The sequence below is a fragment of the Anguilla rostrata genome, chromosome 15 (genome assembly GCF_018555375.3).
Source record: "Anguilla rostrata isolate EN2019 chromosome 15, ASM1855537v3, whole genome shotgun sequence".
Lineage (NCBI taxonomy): Eukaryota > Metazoa > Chordata > Actinopteri > Anguilliformes > Anguillidae > Anguilla > Anguilla rostrata.
The window spans coordinates 14,552,177-14,561,208 of NC_057947.1; the positions used below are offsets into that span (position 1 = coordinate 14,552,177).

Here is a 9,032-nt window from a genome sequence, read left to right on the forward strand (position 1 = left end):
GGCTGTGTGTCACTATAGATAAGAGGGTCTGCTTGTGATTGCAATTCACTGTAATGTAATATCCTCATGATTATATCTGTTAGTTCACGTGTTGCAAAATACACCTGGGGTTTAGTCTGGAAACCATTCAGAGAAACAGCCCCATTGAAAGGTAGTGATCGCTTGATGATTTAGATCCATGCCCTACATTAATCCATCAAAGAACTGGTCTTGATTGTAAGCGTTTGCTTTATTAAGTGTCTGAGCCTCAATATTCAATATGAGCCTGAATGCTGAATCACGAGTGCCGCCAGTGCATTGTCAGCTGACTTTATTTAGCCTAATGATCCAATTATGCAGTTCTAGGTTTGGATACACCCAGAAGCTGCAGAACAGAGAGGTCTGGCTGGTGTGTGTGGTGTAATGATTTTTTAAATAATATAGCAGAGCGGTCCCTTGGCCACTACATTACATTGCATTTATTTAGCAGACGCTTTTATCCAAAGCGACCTACAAAAGTGCATATCATGGTCATTGGAACAATTACAAAACACAGGTTCGATAAGGTACAATACTCATTTCGTACAGCTATCTATAACCAAGAACAAACTAGAGGGAAGAGCAAGCTACACTATTAGGACGAAAATACAAATGACAAAAAGTGCTGGAATGGGGGTACATGTAACAAGAGTGCCATGAAAGGGGGGATTTCAAGTGAAATGATTCACATAGTGGTGGCAGTCAGTCCAGGTATAGTCTGAAGAGATGTGCCTTCTGACCAATGTGGAAGATGGGTAGTGAGGGAGAGGTTTGAAGAGGGACAGGGAGTTTGTTCCACCACTGGGGAGCTAGGGTGATCCCATTACTCGGATTGGGGGGGGGGGGGGCGTGCAAGGCGCTAGGCCACTAGACAAGCACAGATGCCATGAGAGGGGGAGAGATGTGGCTATGTTGTAGGGAGGTTGTAAAGCAGGCCAGCAGCAGTGTTGTAGATGGCAGAACCAGGGAGGCCTGCAGAGAGGGCCACATTTGCACATTTACAGAAGGCATCCAGATACCCACATGCAGAAAGTGATTAGTCATCTCCTGACCTGTTTATGAACAGAACCTTCCAGAGCCTCCATCAAAGGCGGCCATTCCCGTGAATGTTTATGCTTCACAGGTACAGCCTTCCCTGTGAACCCCGGGGGAAACATCCTAATATGGAGAAAAGTCTTACCTCTTACTGACTGGGTCATTGTGGTTTAGGAGACCACAGCCAAACAGTGGGAGCAGCTTTAGTTTTGAGCTCAGATTTCAAAAGAAAGATGGCAACAACAATAACAACAATCTTTATATTCCATTGAAGATTCTATTACTGAAATATATTGTAAATAAAGGCTTTATGTATATGACTGTAGTATAATATATTGAAATATCCAATTTGCATGTTTGCCCATATGTTGCAGTATTTTAAAATATATTTTCTTTCAATATATTTTCATTTTCTGTAAGGCATCACCATGACTATTGCCACTAGGACAGGCTGCACCAGAGCTGATAAACAATCTGTCCCTTCCTCCTTTTAACACCAAGCAGGTGAAATACCATGAAGTGCTGCAGTGCTGTCATATCTGAGAATGCTGAACTGATAATGCAACAGAGGGCAGGTCAACTTCACTCTAATATACTGTGAAATGTACTAATATCTTGATAATATATTTGGTTTCAATGAGGTTGATTTTACCATATGTGATCTGTCTGGACCAGCTGCTCCAGCTGCTTAGTCCTGCACATCTCAAAGCATGAATTTCAGTGAACAAATGGTGGCTAGCTGCAACTGTTTTTGCACATTCCAGTACACCCCCCTTCCTCACATCTCAATGGGGTCAGGCCTACAGATACAGGGCGGGTGGGTGGGGACAAGTGGCTAAAAGATTGTGTTAGGAAAGACAAACCCACATATACGTGTAGTTATGTGATAGGGACTGCTGTGGGAATCTCACATACCTTGGGCAAGTTAAATCATGAAAGAAATTTACGCTTTCATTCAATACCATTAAACACGTCCTGATTTAACAGGCTGCGGCACTCCTACAAAGCGCTCACGGTGTTTCTGATTGTGTGAAGCTCTTTGTGCTGTTTTTGTATGATAAGGTGCTACACAAATAAAGACTTCTATCATTACCACCACCACAACAACTTGTGATCTTATACACAGATAAAGCTGTGGCTCACAGAAATATGCCCCATGGACAGAAAGGAAATCCAGACTGCCTCACAGTCAGCGCTGGCTGCGTGTCCCCTGGCACGCTGAGCACTTGGCTGTATTATCACCTGTGGATACAAGTCCAGACCGTCCCACAGGGACCTGCAGTCATGGTTGGCACAGGGCGTCGCTAACTTCACTGTGTCCCTTGACTTCAGTGATTTAAGTGCGAAAAAATTAAAACAAACACACCCACGCACACGCACGCCCATACACATGTACCTGCACACACACACACACATGATTGATGGTAAAAAAAACTGATGTGGGAAAAGTTTGTGGAATGTCACACTCTGACTTTAGGGGCATATAGGGACATTTCCTACCCTGTGCCTTTATGCAATTCAAAACTGTTGTTGTGAAAATAAAGTTTAACGTAGAAATCATGCACAGCGCGATAATTTTACATTTGCAGGTGAAGGTATTGATCTGTTCCGGTCACTGCTGTGCAGGTCAATGTGAAATTGGCTATTGCAGTGACTCCAAAACTGGAGGACTACAGTCTACCTGTTTTTGGCATGTTTCGGCAGCCAAGTGAATAACTAAAGTGACTCATTCAGTTTCAGTTTCGGTTTGACTACCCTGAACCACAAGTGCTGCTGCACAGCGCTGGTCTGGTCCTGCGGTCGAGGCACACACCCTAAAGGTCGACCCTGTACCGGATACTCTCCAGTTTGTGGGTGAAGGGCGTAGCTAGATGGGTTGAATGGCCAATCGTCATCATCATGCATTCTTACCTTCCAGCACAGTTATTACACAGCCCCCATGGAGAGGCTTGCGAGTGTCCATGCTCGCAAATTGATGGATGACTAATTTTGCATCCAAACCTGTGAAGGGCATGGCTAGATGGGTGAGAGATTTGTGTCTTCATAGACCAAGAGAGAAAGATTTATTATGCAGGTATTCAAAGTTCCAGAGAAAACATAATAACTCTGGAAGGATGAGTGCAATGATTGGTTACATGACCCAAGTACATATACTGATTCTAATGTAGACACTTTGTAATAATCCTGATGATCTCAGCCTCTGGAATTAATCTCAAATAAAAAAAAAGAAGCAGTACATCTAATCAAATTTGAAGGCATTGCTGATGTTAAATGGGGCAATGTAAAAACCCACATTAGACCCCTCATTCATTCAACTTAAGCTACACTGAACACGAATATAGCAAATGCCAAAAGGAAAAACAGCATTTATTAGTCTGCAAAAAATAAATAGGGAAAGTATATTGATATGTGAATTTTAAACCTTCCCTCCATCCTCCATCTGTCTGAAGTTACATAAAGATTATGTGAAGACATGACTCAGAAGGCGCTCTTGCCATTAATTACAGCAGCTGCATATGCTGTTAGGGTGGTGGACATAATCCCTCCACAGATGTCCTGTTAACTTTGTGCTTCAGTCTTAATTAAAGTCCTGCTAAGCGCCAAGTTGCTAGTACATAGACACACAGCATTAAAAAGCATGCATTGGTTTAACATAGCCCAGAGGAAATGACTAACCGAGATGCTCCCTCCCTACATTGTGAAATGATTCACTAGTTCTGCATGTATCAGGGAAAAAACATGGAGCACAAATGTGTGTCCAGATTTATGGAACCTTTTCAGTATGTCTTATGTCTCATAGCACCATTTCTACCCAAACAGTTTGAAATTACTGATTGAAGTACATTAGGAATATGCACATACATGTCCATATCATTTATTTTTACAATTACACATTATTTTTATGAATTTAATTATGTTTTCCCCCCATATTTTCAGGAAGGACATATTGGTATTTGGCAGCATTCTCATGATGTTGTCTCCTAGCCTTTAAATCTGTTTGACAGTTTTATTCCATGGCGGTCATGCCAAAGCAGCTGAAAGAATAAAGAAAAAACAATAGAAATATTTTATTATACAAATTCTCTCTGTATGGCAGCTAATAAGGTAGGGGTTTTATGGAAGTAATGTAATTAAGCCTAAAACTTGTCTGTGATCACATAAGAGAGCTGTCATGAATACCTCTTAAAGACCATCACAGAGCCTTTCCCCCTTCCCTCACAGGTGAATGAGCACGGCCATTGAGCAATTATTCATTTTAACGAGCAGACTTATGAGAAAGAAAGAAATTCTCTGGTGAATCACACTTCTTAAAGTACCACCTGGCCCCTCATTAAATACAGTGAAACTTACTGCTGATGACCGTTTTATTACACCAAAAACAAAAACAGATGAACACTTTTCTTAAGACGTAGATCTTTGTTGGAACTTGTTCCTGGTCTTGCACCCGCATTCACGGCAGGTGCTGGGACGTTTAGTGGGTTGAGTGAGCAGACTGAGATCAATGCGCTGGTCAGTGAGTGAATAAGTGAATTCATTGAAGGAGTTGAAAGAGTGAATGAGTGCATGGGTTCTCATAAAGTCCTGGGCCCTGTTTCTTGTACGGCACTAAAACCATCCAGGATAATTTAATGCGTATCGTATCAAATTATCTCTTAAATTAAACTCGGTTTCACGAACGTAAATAAGGATTTGATTAGTTCATCTAGCGTTAAATCATCCCAGGTAACTGCGCATCCACTCTGCTATAAAGGGGAGATTAATCGCATCACACTCCTTACATGGACACAAAGTGAGGTGAGGCGGCCCTTTGCAGGATCACATGACATTGCAATTGACAAAAGAAGTATTTTCGACCTCGTTGTGTAAACTATGTGGTTTTTTAAATTTTGTTTTGGGATTGTAGAGGACTTATGTAAATATTACCATTGTGAAACCTTGCAAATGATGGCACTTTTACCTTCGACTGCATGGAAACTTTCCTTATAGTGTCCACTCCTGCATGGCCCAGTAATGTGAACACACTGATAAGCCTTTTGAATGCAAAGTAGGCTACACTTTTTGATTGCTCAGCATACTGTGGCTAAACTGATATTTTCATTTTTGAGGCTTTAATGATGTCTCTCATTTTACTTAATTCTTAATATTTCTTTGTCTCTGTCCTGTTTTAATTTTCTAATTTTTACTACCCTACTGTATTGTGTAATCTCATATCCATTCTTACTTTGTTTTTATTCTCCTCAAATGTAAAGCACTTTGCATAGCATTTTACGCATGGAAAGTGTTTTACAAATTAAGTTTATAATTATTATATTTTCAGCATTGCCTATAACATATATAAATGTGGTGGTGTGAGGAAGTGGTGCTCAGCACATTGCTGGTGGCACTGTTAGAGCTCTACTTTTGGTCCGAATCAGCAATGTTCATTAATTGAGGTAAATAATTCCCTCACGACTAAATTGGTAGTGCTCATAAATTTAATTGTACAAGTGCTTTGAAACAGTATTGTCGGTCTCGAAAACAAGTTCCCTTCTGAATGCCCTTCTTACAATGATGGCTCTTCCATTGACAAGAACCTCTTACAAACTATCAACAAGCATTCATTTCTGCTGTTGGTGTGTTTGTGATTTCACCACGTTGCTTTTAAGCTATGCTCATGTCATCCAGCTAACTTGAGCCTAAACCTGAGTTTTTGCAGGTTTGGGCTTATGACACTGTTGCTCTGGTAACAAGTCTGGCTAAATGGGGACCTCCCTTTGTAAAACCAAAAATCCTGGCTTTATCCCAAAATGTCAACAGACTAATTGGATTAACTCAGTTTGTGACATACGTGAATCAGGGTGTTGTTTGCATGAATGTGGGAACGTTGGGCAAGTCCCTGTTTGCTGGGATTTGTTGCAGCCACCTTGATCAGGTTTCAGGGTTGTTGAAATCAAGAGTTTAAGTTGCAGATATTTTTTCTGTTAAACCCTTAAACCCTTAAACAAATGAGGTTTGGCTTATTGCCATTTGCACTGGTATCACTTTAAACTGTTTTTAAATTTTCCACTAATGGGTTTCATTTTTTGTGACTAGCTGTTCAACTCAGCAATTGAGACCCCACTGAGTTCATATCTAAAAATGAATTGATTTAAAACATATTTCTGAAGGAATTATTCACCGTGTAGCACAATAAATGAAAGCATTCATTGATTGGACTGATTTAAAGACTTGGGATTTGAATATGGAACATACCGTACATATTCTCAACTACTTCTGACATAATTTGGGCTTAAGAGGGCCCATCCCATAATAGACATTAAAGTGTCTAATTAGGATTAACAATGAGCTGTTCACTGTAATTGGGGATTGTAGTAGTGGCTGGAATGAAGCCAGCACACACACACACACACACACAGTCCTTTGGACTGAGTTGAATGATCGGTCACATTTAGGCTATGCTACTGGTGTTTCCAAATGTCATTTCACATGGGACTTGTGTGAAGCCCAGCGTATTTAGACACTTTGCATTATGGAATGCAGCAAACACATAAAAACAATCTACGATGTTCTTCTCATGCTGTGCATAGCCCCCTTCAGCGATGTCTTCCGCTGGAAAGAGATCCATTTTCGTGCGTTTCTGTGTTTTAAATAAAAATTAAACGAGTCTGATCTCAAAATCACAGGAGCCTAAATAATGCTAAATTTGTCCTTAGCTTTGTATTTGAATTTGTATGTGAATGTGTATGTGAATTAAGTATGTATTTTATAATGATTGTCTGTGACTGTTGTATTTGTCTTATTTGTCCACTGCACAAATGAAATTCCTCACGGAAAATAAAGTAATTTGAATTGAATTGATTGAATGCCTTGGTGAGAGCCAGCCATAAAACAGCTTTAATAAAAAAAAAGCACCTTTCCCCCCTCAGCTTCTTCTACCCTGGAAGGGGCTTACTGACTGCCAGGACAGCAAGTTTAAACTTTTTTAAAGGAAGGAAACATTTTCTGGTTTTTGTCTTATGGAGAAATGTTTTAAAGAGTTTGAACACAGCCCGTTTTTCTGTTTTTGCAAACACATCCACCCAAATCACTTGAGCAAACCAGTTCTGTCACATACTGAAATTTCACATGCAATCGCTTTAACGTTACATTCTCTCCAAGAAAGAGGCAGGTTCACACAAGGTGGTGAAAACCCATTTCCATCAGTTAAATGTAAAAGGGTTTCAGAAATGAAAAAAAGCACCGTCTCCAGTCCTGCTAAGTTCCAATGTACACAAGCCTAGGGCCAGCAAATAGCTCAGATATCTGCCTAGGAAACAGTCTCATCACGCTTTTCACACCTGATCAGGCAGTTTTTCCACTGCAGAAGAGTCCAGGCAAAACAAGACGCTTAAAGCCGTATTTGGTTTCCAGAATGAGCGAGTGCATGCATGAGTGTAGCATTCTTAGCAATGAACCCCATTCATCTCAGGTGGTATCTGTTAACTTGTCTCGAAAATCAATTGCTAGATCTTCTCGGTTTAAAATTCATGCATTTAAAAATGCACGTGATTGCTGAACCACACCGCCACAAGCCTAACACCATAGCAGCATGCTGGTAAATTCACTTCTTCTAACCCCTCACCTCTGCAGTATTTAAACTCTGTGTACTCACATTGCTAAAGAAGTGGAGCAATTATCCAATTACCCAATTAAAATGTTCACAGCTTTTTATCACTGCACCTGCATGCAAAAGAGCTCCAAAATGTTGCATATTTGAATAGAAATAAGAATGATGCACTGCCCAGATGCAGAATGTTACAGCATGGTTTTGTGCAGCCAGCTAGATACTTTAACTGATCACGATACTCTACCTCGCCAACTTTTTTTCCAGCAGACATTTAAAACGTAACGGGCAGAAGCTTCTACTGATTGGATTAGACCACAGACGCACTGACATTCATTCTCTTTCCAAATAGTCCACAGGTGTCTCCCACTGGTAGCTCCTTCAAAAAATGTACAGGATCATCACACTGATTTCACATTAACTTGAAGGATTGGAAAACCAACAGGCTTTTCCATTTAACTATAACAAAAACTTCACCTAATAAAAATAACTCAATAAAACATAATTTAAAAAACCACAGTTTGAGTAATGCTATAAAGATGGATTCATCCCTGAGTTGAAATTATCACATTGCCAACAATGATTTGCTCATTTGGATTTGTTTTGATAAAAAATGAATGGTGTTATAGGCACTTGGCAGCAGAGTGTCCTGGCTTTGGTTCCTTTGGCAGACAGATTATATCAGTCAGCAGGGATTTAGACATCAGGCCAACAGCTCTGATGCACAAGGTATGTGGATGAAAAATGTGGAGGGTATTTTACTTTCTCTGCATCACCAGATCAGCTATGTTAAATGCCAGGCCACGTTTAACATCGGTGAGGCCATTCTCAGACCTTGGGCACTAATCGATTTGTACAAACTGCTTGTTCCACAGGGTCAAACTTGAACACCCCCACACTTTGGCTCTGCAGAACCTGGCAACCCTGCGCTCTAACTGTGGGTCAGCCCCCACCTGTGGGTGGTGGGAGGGATTAGAAAAGGAACAAATGTTTGAATGTGCTTTTGTAAATAAAATTCTTATTTAATCTTTTCTTACCAGTTAAATATTTAAACTTAATTTGTTCTTTTACAGTTTATTGTAATCACCGTACTTGAAGTTGTTTTTAATAAATGGTTAAATAAAGATAAAAATAAACACACAAATAAATTCTGCTCCTTAAGGGAAGAGAAAATGTCAACGATGCATTGGCTGCTAGGTTTCTGTGTCTAGTAGCCACTCCACAGAAAAGTGTACACTTCACGGAATAAAACACATGACTAGATACTGAGCTAACTAATGCGATACGAGCAGCCAGCCTGGCCGAAGCCAGCCTTATCACTGTGATATTTCACATATATAGTGTGACTCCACAGGCTATAGACTGTGACCAGAGGGTCTCATTAAAGTATACAGTA

General features: G+C 40.3%; 1 long non-coding RNA gene across 1 annotated transcript; it reads left to right on the forward strand.

Annotated features, from left to right (window-relative positions):
- The first annotated feature begins 7,998 nt into the window (after positions 1 to 7,998).
- LOC135241199 (uncharacterized) lies at positions 7,999 to 8,668 on the forward strand. The gene is made up of 2 exons (XR_010325930.1): positions 7,999 to 8,365; positions 8,512 to 8,668. It is a non-coding gene; the product is annotated as an uncharacterized LOC135241199 (long non-coding RNA).
- The last annotated feature ends 364 nt before the right edge of the window (positions 8,669 to 9,032 follow it).